Consider the following 16,238-nt stretch of genomic DNA (forward strand, 5'->3'; position numbering starts at 1 on the left):
GCTGCCAGCAGCAGCTAGTCTTTGGGGGGTGGGATCATCAGAAACGAGAGCATGCCTTGAGAGTAAAATCCGATGGACTTTGTGGCGATCCAGCTGTACATCTCGCAGTAGAGCCCTCTGGTGTCTTCAGCACTTCAGTGCAGTGGCTGTTCAAAACTCACGTTTCCATTTGGTAGAAGGAAAGCACCACCAGGACCGAACTCCTCGGGATATTTATTTTTCTAACAAACTCCATTCACTTGACTCTGTCCCTACGCTTTCACAAAGTGCTGCAACTGCTTGCGCTGAGTGCATGTGACAGCAGGTCAAACCTAGGGAAAGTCCTTCTTTGGGAAGTTTTGTAGCAAATGGTTTGTTGGGCTTCACCAAGACTCAAGGTGGGTGTCCAGGGAGGGTGGAACAAGTGAGCTGGCTGGTTTGTTCACCAGCCTTTGTAAAAAACGGTGCTTCAGAGGTCAACACAAGCCCTAGGCTGGTGTTGACTTCTGAAGCATGATTTTTATGCTACAGCATTAACCACACGTTGAGACGAACAGGAGAAATGAGAAGTGGACAGTTGTCTCGGGCTGCATGCAGGCTCAGGCATTCGTATTACTGACTCAGAGCTAGTTTGTACTTCAAAAGAGGTTGGGGGTTTTTTGTTTTAATTCAGAAAGCAAAATATTGGGCTTTACTAGAGATTTTGTAGTCGCAGCGAGATGTGCATCACCTTGCGCGTGGCAGTTTGATTCCCAGTCACGCTACCAGTTCGGAAGATGTTGCGACACTTGGACACAGCAAAGGCAAGTCGGCAGCACCAGGCTGGTTTAAACTTTCGAAACGAGTAGCGAGAGCTTCTGACATTTCTTTAGAGGGCTAATTACCTTCTTATCGAAAGGGCTGGAAGTTTGGATCAGTGCAGAGTGGCCATTTGAGGTTTCTGGTGATCTTCAGCACCTGAAAGATCTCGCCTGCCCAGGTGCAGATACCCCGGCTGCTGCATCCCGGAGCGAGCTTCAGCATGATTTGGAAAGACATCTGAAGGTGCTCCTGAGACAGGGTGACTTCGTTTTTGAAACCGCCCTGGGAAAAGACAGGATCAAACTGCTTGGAGGGAAACACACCCCTGCAACAAGTCTGGTGCCCACATGGGGTGAGCTCCAGAGACGGTCCTCAGCTTTAATCCAGAAAGGGCACCACACCTCTCCTGCCCTGGGCTGAAAGTCAGGTGTCTGCAGCTGTACCCCACTCCGCAAGCCTTTCAGCCAGGGTCATTTGCCTGTTAGACAAAAACATCCACTGAACAAAACAAAGTCCCTTTATATGTCAAAGGCTGGGGGGGGAAACAATTTTCAGCTTGTTGGAGACATGGACATCAATTATCCTTACAGAGAATTCAGACAGAGACTGATTAAGTACCATTCCAGGATGACAAGTGCCAGCAAAAACTCTGAAAGAAGGAAATTGAACCACATTTTAAAAAGGTGCTCAGGGCAAATTTAAGTGAATGGGAAGTTGGAGTTTGTATGGGGAGAGCAGTTAAGTGGCTAATTCTTTCCTTCCCCACCCAGTCAACTGCCCGCAAATGGCATCTTCTTCAGAGATGTAGGGAAAAACATGACAGCAAACAGGCTGCTGGACAGAAGAGGAATGTACCTATGATCAGGCCACTCCATGCAATTTCTGTGTTCAAAATTCAAGGTGCTGCACTGCCATAATAGCAGATCAAAAGCAGCATTTGCAGGATCTCCCAGTGCTGTCTCCAACTGCTAGCAACAAGCAGCGAGGCTTATGAGGGCCTTGCTTATATTGCTGGGGAAGTTGGAGTGCTAATGTTTCTAATCACAGGGGGTTAATTTACAAAGCAGGACTGCAATCCTGTACCTGTAAAGCAGGTGTGAAATGCACATCCCCAGCAGAGGAGCCTTTGGGGCTGCAGCACGTGTGCAGTCTCCTCCAAAGACACCACCCATCAAAGAAGGACCCGAGCGCTGGCATCAGGTAGCATCGTCCCTGCAGGGCCACTGGGCGACTGCTGCCAACTGTTTAGACAAGCAGGCTCAGGGAGATGACTCTGGTGTTGCTCCTCAAACACGTACACCGAAAGGAGTGGGGATGAGTGACACAATGAGGCCACCGGCTCGCCAGCTGGAAGGGAGGCACTGGTGGTGCCTCCAGTGTGAGTGGGAGGGAAGGATGCGTGCCGGCTGGATGCCACACCACCGCTTTTTCCCCGATCAGCCTCATCCTGCTGATTTCAGCAACTAGCTGCATTAGGACCCCTGGCAAGGACTCAGCAGGAGCTATTGCTCCACGGAGAGGCAAGGTTCAGCTGATCGGCTGCTCCTCTTGCAGACACTAAGGAAAAGGGCTGCCCCTGAATTTCCACCAGCTATTGCTTAGCCAGGGGCAGCCAGCCGCCCGGCTGTTCTCATCTGCTGTGCAGAAGCAGCAGCTCCTACTTCCCGCTGAGCTCAAAACCCTTCCCGACTTTCTTCCTGCAGTCCCCATGCCCCCGTGCGCTGAGAGTGGAGGTCAGTTAGAGATGTGTAGACTCGTGCCTGGGGCGGAGGGGAGCGATTCCTCCGGATTTCTCAGAAGCCGCTAACTGGGGCCACTCAGAGAAACCACCAGCCAAAACCAAATCTCACCGCATATAACGAAGCTGTGGAGCCCACAAGCATGGTACGTTTTGGAAGCCAAAAGCATAAATAAATTCAGAAAGAGATCTGACAAACTCCTGGAGGCTAAGGCCACTGGTAACTGTTAAACACGACGATGCACAAGCAACCTGCATCTCAGAAAGTTTCCCAACAACTGTTTGCCAGAAATGGAGAGGTTATGCCAAAGGAAGGAGCGCTTCGTAATCACTCACTTCCTCATGGGTCTGTGATAGGCGGCTGTGAGAGACAGACGACTGCGCTGCAGAGACAGGACCAGAGCCCCCAAGTCAGCCCTTTGGTTTAAGCCCTTACTCCCACCCCAGCCCAAGGGCGTTACCACCAGTTCACCAGTGCAGCTTGGTTCAGAGGTCTGCACGGCCAATGCAGCAGCACTTACTGTCTTTACAGTAAGTTGGATCTTGTCCTTTGTTCTAAGGAAGGATCGACTGCAACATCTGCATGAATCCTGGCAGGTTTTAATCTCTTCTTTTCTTAAAACCATCTATGATGAAGACTCTACAACTTCCCTGGATGGTCTGTTTCCGAGTCCAAATAATCTTACTGCTCGAAACAGACTTCCTAACATCTAACCTAACCTTTTCTTTGCTACAAATGTAAAGAATAAAAAGATGGTCCCATACTTTGTTAGTGGACTGGACTGGCACCTCTGTCTTGTTTTATCTTAGGCAGTACTAAAAGCTTACAGAGCTAAGCAGAATATTTATGTCATCCCCCAGTCAGCAGATGTAGGTGCTTCTCACAATTCACTATACCACTCCAAAAAGCGTAACAGAGTTTACATGCTTTATGCGCAATAAGATTATACATACATACTACATTTTGATCAGAACTAAAAGAAACAGGAATAGCAGGCTTCCTGGAGGATGGAGACAAGGAAAGACTCTGTTCAGCCAGTGGTAATTTCCATTGCCACCCAAGGCATGGCTATATGAGAAAACAATTTAAAGGTGAAATCTAAAGTGACAAACATGCTTGAGATCAGCAGTGATTGTCGAGTTAGCTGGCCCTTTACTCTTTGCTTGAGAGGACATCCAGCATAGAGATGGTTTAACCTACTCTGCCATCTTAAGAAATTGCTCCTCCCTGTCTATCCATCACCACTGAAATCCTCTTCATACTTGGCAGTTCAGGAATGACAGTTTTGTCTCCTCAAGGAGCGGAGTGCTCAAGGACTCAGCCCCACAGTTAGGCAACCCCGCTTGCTGCATCCTGATGCTGCGAGGAGCCGACGAGCTGGGTCTGGCGCTCGCTCAGACCCCAGTGTGCCACCCAGTGCGTCTGCTCTCTCCTGGGCGGTGGTGTTCCTCAGTCCTTGTTCGCAATTCAAGAGACAGTCCTGATTTAAAAAGAAAAGAAGTTTTTTTGTGTGTTTTAAATACAATTCTTCATGGTGCTGTAGTCCACACATTGTCTTAAGTGCAATTTCAGGAGGTCGTTTCTACAAGATGACCTTTCCCTCTGGCAAACGTGCGAAGGGAAGGGTGAGAGAAGGACATGAGCCGCGCTCTGCGCTTTCCCCACTCCTGGGGATTTCTTTTAAAAGAGAGAGGGGGAAAATGGACTGCAGAAGGTTATCTTAAAATCCATTCACACCTCTCTCTCTTGCCAGTACTTAGGACTTACTCACATTTCTGCTATTAAAAAAGCATGATGTTAAGCATATTCGCAGATGGTGCTATTTGACGAAGGAAAGTCCCAGATAAAGACTTTCTCAATTTCCGCATCTAATGCTTTTTTTTTTTTTTTTTAAAAAAGGGGCATTTGTAGATAGAAAAACAACCTTGCCGTCCACGTAGGAGATCTCTTCTGCGCCACAAGCTCCCATCCCCACCACGCACGCCGCCACGGCTGAGGTCCTGCTCCCTGCGTCTCCTCGGTACCACACCGACTCGTGGGTGGGTGGGCAGCGAACGAGGAGCCCCAGGCTGGGTCAGCAAGTGCCGTCTCGGTGGGCAGCAGCTCTTCCACCACCATCTTCCAGCCCAGTTCCAGGAGAAGGGGCTTTGCACACAGGGTCCCAACCTCACTCATTTCTTATTTAAGCAGGCAAGGATTTTTCCCCCTTCCCCCCGCAATAATTGTGGCACGCATTAGTGAGCCGCAGGCCTACACAGTTACAAAGCATAATTAGGATAAGAGACTAATACAATTCCCTGATATTAAGTGAGAACTTTCTATTTGTAGGCAAATCCCAAGAAAAGCACACAGAAGAAGTCATTTTAATATGACGGGGGTTTTTTGTTCCCTTAAAAATAAGAAAACAAAACCTAGGCATTTTGGCATAAGATAACATTTAAGGAACTGAGCAGTATTGTGCCATACCCTTTCCTTTGTACTTACAACTTCTTTTGCATGTTTTCCTCGCAGTTCCCTTCAAAAACTGGTCAAAGCTCCATATTTTTTTTAAACATTACAGCATTCTGTTCATTCCTTGACTGACCAAAAGTATTGCTAAAATGCCCATAAATAAATACGCAAAAAAAACCCCAAAAAACTTGCCTCAAACCTAGTAAGAGCTAACCCTAGAAAAACTCATATTGCTGTCAGCGCTTTTCCTTGCAGAGAGATATTACATCACTGCAGTCTACCAGGTTCAACAACAAACTATATCTTGATACATGGGAGAGACAAGGGAGCATTCTTGCTAGAAGTTTACATTAAAAAAAAAAAAAAATTGTAAATATAGCAACATATAACACAAACCTCTTTTTTTCAAAGAGTAATAGTAATTTTTTTAAGATTAACCGTAGAGAGCACCGGGCAATGAGAACTGACATTTCCCAACTCCGTCACGAGGTGTGTTTCATCACCTGTTTCATCATCCCTTGGGGCCCCGACATGGTGCAGCACAGTCCAGTATAGGTACCCTGGTGACTCGGAACTGGAGGATACAGCACGATGGGAAGCGAAAGGCCAGCTATCCGCTTTGGGGAATGCGGTTGCATGAAGTTACGATCAGTTTAATAAAATCGAGGACTTGCCCTGCAAGGGCGGTGGGCTCCACGTGGGAGCAGACATCTCCTGTGAACCCCCTGTGGCTTCTGAATAGAGTAACTGTGTTTTCAGGAATTGGAAAGTTATTATAGACCCCTGATATCACACATGGTGAAGGTGTGAGCAAATCATAAAGTATTTGTGGGCAATCTCTCCCCCTAATCGACCCATAATCCCCGCTTTCTCCACCTTCTCCCCCTCTTTCCCTCCCACTGCTGGGAGTAGACAAACTATTTATGGTCTGCACAGGGATTACGCTTTATCCACTTTATCCAGCCAGCAACCTACTGGAGTTTCATGTACTTTAAGAAATATGAGCTACCAAACTGCCTCTTCCAATTTTTGTAATTTCAAGCATTTCTTGCATTTGCAGATGCCTAAAGGCTCAGGAAGCAAGCACTGCAGAAGCAGGGGGAAGGGCTGGGAGCCATTTCTGCTTCACATCACAAACTCTCAAATGACCTGTATCTCATTTCGAAACCTGCCAAAACACTTTTCCAAACAAACAACTTTTTCTCCTTTCGGAGTCCCCTGTTGGATACCTTGATATACCTTGATGCCTGTCATGGTTTAACTCCAGCCAGCAACTAAGCCCCACGCAGCCGCTCGCTTACTCCACCCCGGTGGGATGGGGAAGAGAATCAGAAGAGTAAGAGAGAAAACTCGTGGGTTGAGATAAAGACAGTTTAATAGGGAAAGCAAAAGCTGTGCACGCAAGCAAAGCAAAACAAGGAATTCATTCACTGCTTCCCATGGGCAGGCAGGTGTTCAGCCATCTCCAGGAAAGCAGGGATCCATCACGCGTAACAGTTACTTGGGAAGGCAAACACCATCACTCCGAATGTCCCCCCCTTCCTTCTTCTTCCCCAGCTTTATATGCTGAGCATGACGTCGTATGGTATGGAATAGCCCTTTGGTCATTTGGGGTCAGCTGTCCCAGCTGTGTCCCCTCCCAACTTCTTGTGCACCTGGCAGAGCATGGGAAGCTGAAAAGTCCTTAATTTAGTATAAGCACTACTTAGCAACAACTAAAACGTCTCTGTATTATCAACACTGTTTTCAGCACAAATCCAAAACATAGCCCCGTACTAGCTCCTATAAAGAAAGCTAACTCTGCCTCAGCCAAAACCAGCACAATGCCGGGCATACGCTGATGTCAGCCACAAAGGGAAAATAACATTTCCAGTACCCGAAGCAGGGGCTGGGAAGGGCTGGCACTGGACAGCTGCTGGCTGCTGAAGGAGACTGTAACTACAGGACAGGAGTCCACCCTGGGCCTGGCAGGAGGTGTGGGTTAAGCACACACAGTTTTATCCTGTATTTACAAGGGCTGTGGAAGGGAAAAACCTAATGATACACGTAGCCCGTGTGCTCCTGTCCCCTGCGGGCAGGGCTTGCGGGCAGAATAGTGCCCATAAGTAGCTGTCAAGCATATGCTGCGAACACAGTACAAGCTAGGTAGGGCTCAGTTTGTAAGCACAGATTGTTTAGGCCCTATTAAAGACTAATTTTATGATTGCTAGGTTTTTTTAGCTCAGTTTAAGGTAGTAAGATAAGCTCTCTGCAGACTCTGAATGTGCAAAGCCTGTTACCCCCAAGCACAGAAGCTCTGTGGTGATGGTGACAGCCCACCGTCTTCGCCTGGGTTCAGATCTTAATTTCAGCTTAATGTTAGGAAATGCCTGTTTTCTTGCACCTCCTCAGGGAGCTGCGGATGGGCTGGGAGGGATGGAGTTGTCACAGGTGGCCGTGCTGGGCTCCCAAACCCCCTTGGACTTGATGAGAGAGGGGGTGAGGAAGGACAAGACCCATTTCCTTGGGCCACCGGAGGAAGTGGCTGCAGGAGAGATGAAGACGCAGTGGGTCAGTGGAGAAAGGAGCTGCCAGGGCAGATATCCCAGACACAAGTAAGGCTCCAGCCCAATCTCACTGACGGGATTTCCCAAAGAGCAAAGACAACTGGGGGAGGGAAGACACAGATGTTTCCCTTTTGTGCCCACCTCCACGTAGTCGTTGCAGTGACCAAAGGAAAGAGCAATTGTTTTTTTGGAAAACCACATGGTCTGTATCCTTCAGCAGCCTTGTGCTCTGGGGGAGATACCCCCTCCCAGGGCATGGGTCTCTGGGGTGGGCACTGATCCCAGAGCCGCAGGGGGCTGACCCTGCACAGTCCTACCCCAGTGGAAAAAAGAGGGCTCATTTCAGCAGCGCTGCCAGGACACACCGGCCAGAGCCCTGCTCTGGGCCTCCAGGGGCCTGGGTCCTCTCCCTGGTCCCATCACTGCTGTGGTACTCATGGACTTGGACAAATCACTTCGTGTCTCTGTGCCTTTATTTTCCAGCTGTAAAATGGAGATAGTTATATTGACCTTCTTCATAAAATGCCTTGCAAATGCTAGACAGCAGCTAAGTACTATCATGATTATTGTATAAAATAATCCATTATAGCCTCTGGATGCTGGAGAAGAAATGAATGATGGCTGGAGTCCACATAAACACTGTGTTAGATCAATGCAGGCACTATTACAATGTTGATCTGGTCTCCTAGTGCGTGTTCCCACAAATCCACATGGGGATGAAAAAGCCAAACATATCTCTTGGCTGACAACTGACTGAAGCTATGTTGCAGGGAGGAAGAAAAATCCAACCCCATTGCACAGACTAAACTACATAGTTTTTGCTTTGATCACAGAAGGAAGAAAGTTTTTTTGGCCAAGTTTTCTGCCTATGAAGAGAATTGTTTTCAGTTTGTTTTGGGGGTTATTTTTGCAGATGAGCCATATGAGTTTGATATGAAGAAGGCACCCTACTGGTGCATTTAAATGTTTAACACTATGTCAAAGTGAGGCACTCATCAGCTTTAAAAATTAAAAACTGTCTGGGAACAAAAGCACTGCCCCATTTGCTAACAATTGGAAAGAAAAATCCCAAACTAACCTCCATGCAAGCTCAGACGAACATCTCCTATACTCCATCTAGCAAAGAGGCCAACTGGAGAACAATTTCAAGGTTTTTCTAGGAAAGCTTCAGAAGAAACCAGCTTAATTCTATGCTGCACTAAAAGCCAGCCCAAAGCCACTTGCTACTTTGTGGTTGAGAAACCGTCTGCTTCTGGCTCTCCCTCTACACCCCGGTCATCACCAGTCAATGCCAATTAAAGTGTTAGAAGAGCTACCCACAAAAGCAAAAGACACCGTACTCAAACGGAAATGCGTTGATTTCTTTCTTACAATGCCACAACGCATGCATTTTTAACAAAGGCCCATGACAGAGACGCTTTACCTGCTGGTGAGCAGAGAGTAGTTGCGTGCCGCAGGCTTGCCCTGGGTGGTGGGTACCAGCATCTGCCGTGGATACCAGCATCTGCGGTGGCCCCACACCGCCCAGCTCCCACTCCAGCAGGCACGGAGCTGCAGGATGGTAGGTGCTACTCTGCCTTTCCAAAGACGTACAGCGAGGAAGAAGAGGAATAGGTTTATGCAGATGTTTTCTTCTACAAAGAGACCAGTGGAGAAGCTCGCTCCACAATCTCCACAGTCACAGGACACTGTGTTCACTGCATAGTGCCGCTGGCTCGGGCATCCGGATGAGCATTTAGGAGATGGACTCCCTGGGGTCACCATCTGTACAGTAAATCTGTGGTAGCCTCACCGGGCACAGCAAGGTTGGCATGGTAGTTGTCTTCAAGGACAAGCTCAACAAGGTCCATGCGACATTTCACTTCAGGGAACACGCACAGCTCGCCACAGGCTGGTTCCTAAGTACCAAGGTGGCTATTACTTCCCACCAAAAGTCCTTCCCAGGGCATTTCAGCTGCTGTGTGTTACTCTTCCAGAGCTGCAGAGCACAGTACCTAACTAATCTCCTAATTAGAAACAAAAGGCTTCATTTTAACGTGATGGTATCTTCCTTCATTGTACACTACGTCTTAAACCTCACAATGCATTTCTTGAGGAGACCTGTGGCTTCCTGATACATTCTCATCCTGCGAAGGAAAAATAGCCCAACAACATACCAGCAGATACAAAGACTATGTATCTCAGTGAGACTTTTGACTGCAATACCCCATCACCTTATACAAAACAGCATATAGCCCAATCATCCCCCAGAACAACAGGGTGTGGGGGGGTGCAAATCCAGGGTTCATATTTTCAATCATGTGGCCCAAAATCAGAGGCCCAGCTGAGATTTTGTTAAAGATTTATTTTTCCCCCTCAGGCCTCACATATTCCCCTTGGTCTTAGCTCATGCTTTAATAAAACAGTTCCTCCAAGGGGGGGCGGGAAACCATGTGCAGTATTGGACAGTTAAAATCTTCCAAAAATATAAAAATATTGGGGTGCTTTGTCTGCAAATATCCGAGCATCTGCCCAGTGAAGGCACCAAGTTCCCGCTCAGGATCTGTAGAACTCATTTATACAGTGAAATACTTCTTCTGCCATAGTCCAAGTTTCTTATTTGAAAACGAGATGACATTTATTCAGTTGGTAAAATAACCTGGCAGCACATATTGTGCCCCTCTCACAGCTTCTGGAAGAAAGCCCAATATACACATTCTTACTGATATAAAAGCTTTTCTGCAGTCACTGGCAAAAGTATTTGGAAAGAGCTTCAAAATACCTGTATCAGCAAGATGCATATGGCTGATTTCTGTTTGCATGGCTCAGACTGCAGAAACCAGCGATCATGTAAAGGAGAGGTAAAAAGGCCTTTAGTTACATATTAGAAAACAAAGTGATTGCAACAAGATTTTAAAGTGGCTTTGCTAATGAGAACCAGGTGGCTAATGTCAGTCCCTTCAGTTGTTTGACAATACCTAAACCAAGAAGGTTAGATCTAAAGGCAAATAAAATAGCCCATGCTTCACATATCCACCCACAGGCACAGAATATCTTCTGTTCCCTCGGGAGAGTCCCTGCCCCAGCCTGGTAGTCCCCAGCCACGCTGGGGTACCAGCTGCGCTGCAAATGGGACCAGGGAGCTGAGCTGGTGGGAAAAATAATGTGGAGAAAGCAAAAAGGGAAGGGGCAGGGCGTGAGCTCCTCTCTGTGACGCAGTTCAGTGCTGGGACAGCCCTTCGCGTGGACACAGCCAGCCTAGGAGAAGGCTGGAGAGGCAGTGAAGGCACAAACATGCATGATCAGAAACAACGTTCGAAGCCGTAGCCGCGGCACAGCCACTTCTTGCAAAGCCATAGCTGGAGCGCAACTGCTTCTTGCAAAGCCATCTTCTCAGTACAGCCTTTTTTTTTCTCTCCCGTGATTTGCCAGGGTCAGGCTAGATCACGGCTGGAGACTGGAAAAGAGTGCTCATGGGCAACATCAGACACGCACCGAGCTTCTTGGCCATCCTCTTCAGCTCCTACCATGACATACGTGCAAGGGACCACGTTGCTGATGTAAAAATTCTCTCCCCGTAATCACTTAATCCCAACTGTTCCCACAGCAGCAATCTTTTCATGAAGAGGTACCCTTGCCATACTGGCTTGAAGCGTGAGAGCTTTTAATTGAATATCTGATTTCTGGCACTGGCTGATCTTGGCTTCTTCCGAAGAAATCTTAAATATGCTCCGTGACATATGCTACTGGGCAGCAATATGTTGTGGAGGAAGATTTTATTTCAAAGAAAGATGACTAGGGCTCAACATGTTTGTGAGTAGATAGGATAAACAGTGTAATTGCGCATCTGTTTTTCCTATGCTAGTGCCTCGACCTGACATTTCCAAAATGTAAATGCTCTAAGCACTGACCTTGGGGCAGCTAGGAAGAGGTAGGTTTTTTACAATTTTCTCAGCATCAAACATCTTTTGGCTGGCACCTCTAAAAATGAATGCGCATGGAAACCTAGAGGCAAATAGTTTAACAAATTTGAAAAATGGCTAACCTCCCCCCACCCTGGTAATGTCGCAGAATTATTTCCATTTTTGTGAGGTGAACTAGAATATTTTTAAGTCTCATCCTTCATTGAGGCTTTGCCCCTCCTTGATTTTGTATTAAGGCAAACAGTACTCAGTAAGTCTTTCCTCATTGTCCAGTGTTTGATATCTTCCTGCCCTAATTCGAGATTCCACAGACTCTTATTTTCATCTTCTACCAAATTCCAGAACATGTTTTGTCTGATATACAAATACAGATACATATATATATATCTCCTATTTTTGCATTATCCTTCCCATGAGGAAACGAAAATAAATGCCATATTCAAAGCAGTGCTGATTTTCCAAGTAGTATTAGGTTTCTCCCCCCTGTACTCTGAGCAAGGGATTTGTTTGCTTTTTGCTTTAACACAACCGCACGCTGGGTTTCCACCACCGACATACCTGCCTTCTTCCCGGGAAGCTGCCCCTAATTCCATCACAGCCAGATGAGAGAGCAGTGAATATTGTTCCTGACAGCATTATTACTTTGTACTTAAGATGCCTAAACATTTAGAAGAACTATTCCAATTTTGGTGTTTATTCATATGGTATGATATTACTGTTCACCTTTACTTACTTTGCTTTCACAAGCGACACTACACTCTGCCATTAATCCTGTGTGACAGGGCTGGTCTGCTGCACATGTTGATAGCATCTGTATGAAAGGAGGAACAGATGATCAAACCACACATAAACCAACTCCAGGGCTGAAATTAAGAATAGTCCTTCCAATGAAATGATAAAGGTTTGGAAAGAGTTGAGTGCTGATAAGACAAAAATCCCACAAAAGCTTCTCAGTTCAAGAGTATACGGAGGAATGCTGAAAAGTCATAATACACGGCTCTTTTAGAGCATCCGTAAACGATCCAGCTGCTGAGAGCTGAGATACAAATGAAGAACTTTTTCTGCCTAAACACTTTTCAGTTTACCAAGTTCTGCCTCCAACTTACCCAGGTGCCGCAGGCAACCAGAACAGGGCGAGTAATAGCTTTTCAGTTTGATGCCAGTTGGAAAAAAAAAAAAAAAAAAAGTTTGTGGGTGAAACAAACATTTTGTTCAGTCTGAACATTTTGGCTTTGAGCCTTTAAAACTTCCAAACTGAACCTGAAAGATTTGAAATAAAGTTGTGGCAAATCAGAAGATGTTGAAAGGAATGGTTCAGCTGCTTTGAAGTTTGGGCACTCGTTTCTCCTCCCTTTTGTGCATATGAACAATTTGACTAAACTGACATTTCAGTCTCCAAAGTGACATTTTCTTTCCAAGAATACTTTTGGCCAACAAAATGTCATCTCTATGCGTAACAAGCAGATACAAAGAGAAAGCTCTCCAATTTGTACCCCTTTGAGTGGCTCCAACACATCCTCAAAAGTAAAAATGAGGTGTGAAACCCAAAACCCATCACTTCAGACTAAGTGAAGTACATATAGCCAAAGTAAAGTAATGAAGACAGCTTTGTGCTTACAGTAACTTCTGACTACTGGTATCTACTTGTTAAGCTGAGGTGGAAAACCACCACGCTCCAGAAGGTAAATTCAATATAAAGCTCTTTAAAAATTAATTCACATAGATCCTCCCTCCCAGGTAAGAAGCTTGCTGTTGAAGTCTTCAATGAAGAGGACTTATGCCAAGCTGGGCAGAACAACTCCTGTTGCGAACTCCATCCCCACCCCATCCCATCCTCCTCCTTGCACAGTGCCCTGCACCCCAGAGAGCTGGGCGGGCAGGGACAGGCGAGTGCAGCCGTCCCCCTCGCTGAGGAATGGAAAAATCAGGAAAGTCTCCGACCGGGAGAGCCCCCTGGACCCATGTAACTGTAGGGACCGTGTCCCTCCCGGCCAGACGTGGGACGCAGCCCTGAGCAGGCACACTGCTGCTCAGTGCACCCCGAATAACTCTTCTGCCGTTGCTGTGCTTCACCAGTGACATCCACTGCAGCACCCGTCTCAAATGTAACAGGCCTGAAAGCAGCCAAGTGGCTCTATTTAAAACTAAAGAGGAAAGTGCAAAGCTTTGAAGTCAGAAGGCGTATAATGAATTCAGCAAAACTTTGTATTTCAAAGCCGGTTCTATTTGCAGAAGCCATCTGCCCAGAGAAAGGCTCAAACATGCACCTCTGACAGGAGTCAAAAGAGTTGAGGGAAACAGATCTCACTGAGGATGTTTCACATCATCCGTTCCCACAATATCTGAAATGTCACTTTGTAGTGGAGCAGCTTCCATCCTCATATCAATTACAACATTTACATCCAGCTCCCCCGGGGTTGCTGGCATTTGAAGCGACTGTCCAGTCCAGTAGCTCCCAGCAATTTCTAATGAGATATGCCAATAAGACATCACTGCTTGTCCCTCCTAATGATAACTATGAGCTCTCTGGAGCTTTCCCTTAAGCCACTGTCTTACTTATCCCCTTATTGAGGATTATTGATCTTCCTCTCTCCCCTTGCCAGCACTCAGCTTTTAAGCCACAAATCCAGAGATGGCTCCATCCAGGAGGACAAGGGGTAGTGCGATGTGCCGCCCTTCCGCAGGAAAGGAGCGCAGCCCGTGGGCCAGGTTATCGTCACGGGCAGCAAATGCAAACCCACCCCTCGGGCAGAACCAGCAACACAGGCAGCTTCTCCCAAGCACCATCTCCCCAGAGCACCCATCAGCCGTACCGGTTTGCAGCACACAACTAGGGCTTCCGTTTCTGCAGCAAGGCGAAAAAAAAAGACATCGTGTAAAGCTCGGAACAAGTCTGTTTAAGAATTCCCTCTGATATCAGTAGTCTTTCATACAGTCCATAAGAGCCATTAAAATTCTCTCTGATAACTGGCTTCCTGAGAGCATGAGAGCCAGGCAAGACCACGCCAGCCACAGACTTTACTGATATTTCTCCTGGCTTAAAAAAGACCCTAAAATAAGCCTGGAAGTCATCTGTGAAACCAACCTGTGTCATAGACTTTGAAGATTAGTCTCTGCCTCACAAGGAAGTAGAAAGTAGAGAAAAGCAGAGGTCATTCCCCTGGGAAAAGGGTGAACACCATCACTGGAAGCTTACATCAGCTGGGGCAGCCGGAGGGAGGTTGGCCATGGCCACTGGCCCTAGCAGAGCCTGGAGCTGTGTGAGTGCTGACTGTCCACGGGCAGCGTTTCCCCAGGTCTCTCCCCAGTCGCATTGCTGGTGTTTACAGACCTGATGGGATCATCACTGTCTTTGACAGTGGATGGTGACCCTAATGGAGGCAAAAGTTCTCGAGGAGAAGAGGGAGGGTATAAGCAGGCAGAGAGAGACAGATAACATGACTGTGTAAGCCTTGTTTTATTCTAAATCAGCTTAAAAACAGTTTTCTCTTATTCCTGAAACCTTGGCTTTCTTGTAACATTCATCGGATACAGCCCGTTGCAAATGTGTGCAGTTCCCACTGCTATAGTATTTCACCTCATTGCAATCTTTAGTGTATTTTGCTTTAAGACATTCCTGCCAAATAGTTATTTCTTCAGCCGTGCTGGTTTGGTTACGAAGTACCAGCCCTTGCTCACCTGCACTCCCATTCATGCCTGTGGCGTGGGGTGGGAAACCAGCCCCAGCACCCTGCTGCAGCACGTCACGGAATCCTTCTAGGAAATGCTCTGTAGTACTCCGAGGAAGGGAAGTGCAATATTTTTCCTTGATGGCCTTGAAACAGAAGCTTTTAGCTCCTGCGGTTTTGTCAGTCCAAGAGATTGATTGTTTTCTGTGCCTTTAGCTGTGGATGAGTGCGGGGATAGAGATCCTCCAAGCTGTGACAGCAATTCAGATGGGTTCTTCAGAGCCCCTAAGCCACACAGATACATGTAAAGGTCCAAGACACATTTATAACCCTGCAATTGAAATTAGGTTGCAAGCACTGGCATACAGTCCCACCTCTGTATCTTACTATGACTCCAGGAGAGGAAGAAACTCCATGCTTTCATGCAACCGCTCCGACTTCAGCCGGGCTCTGTCTGGATGAAGCTCTTCTTGGGTAAGGTCCTCGTCAGTGCCTGTGCACCCGGAGGAGCGCATCTTCCAAGTCGACTTTCTGGCAGACTTAGAATAGCTGCTGTAAAGGAAAGAGCAGACTCACTCTGTGACAACTCTAATAATAATAAAAATACCCAAAACCAAACACCCCATTGGTATTCACAGAAAGAAATTCAAACTGGATCCTTCCATTAATACTTTGTGAATTAGCACAGCACCCTGACAGGATTCCAGACCCCACCTGAGCCACGCGGCACCTTCTCCAGCCAGTGTCTGCCAGAACAAACCCGCACAGGTACAATCCCCTCCGAAACGCTGAAGCTCATCTGCTTCTCACTGCTGCGCAGTCTCCACATCCATCCTGCTCGAGCACCTCCCAGGAGCTGGTAGAAAGCTTGTTGTATTGCTACTGACCCTAGTGCTAATTGCAAACAGAAGAGGTTGCTTAACATGGTGTAATCCTGTCCCCTTTAACTTCTATTTTGGACAGTGCAATTTCTTTCTTGTTGTTTTTAGGTTTGGGGGGGCTAATTTATCATCTGGACACCTTCGCTCAGCAGGTTACCTCCTTCCCACTTTCAGCCCAGCTGCTGTCTTCAGAGGCACTGGGCAGCCAGATGGACTGCTGGATGCACACCTCTATTCATCGGCACTGCTTTTTGTGAAGGGTAAGAGAAGG

Source organism: Mycteria americana, chromosome 1 (genome assembly GCF_035582795.1).
Source record: "Mycteria americana isolate JAX WOST 10 ecotype Jacksonville Zoo and Gardens chromosome 1, USCA_MyAme_1.0, whole genome shotgun sequence".
In the NCBI taxonomy this organism is placed as follows: Eukaryota; Metazoa; Chordata; class Aves; order Ciconiiformes; family Ciconiidae; genus Mycteria; species Mycteria americana.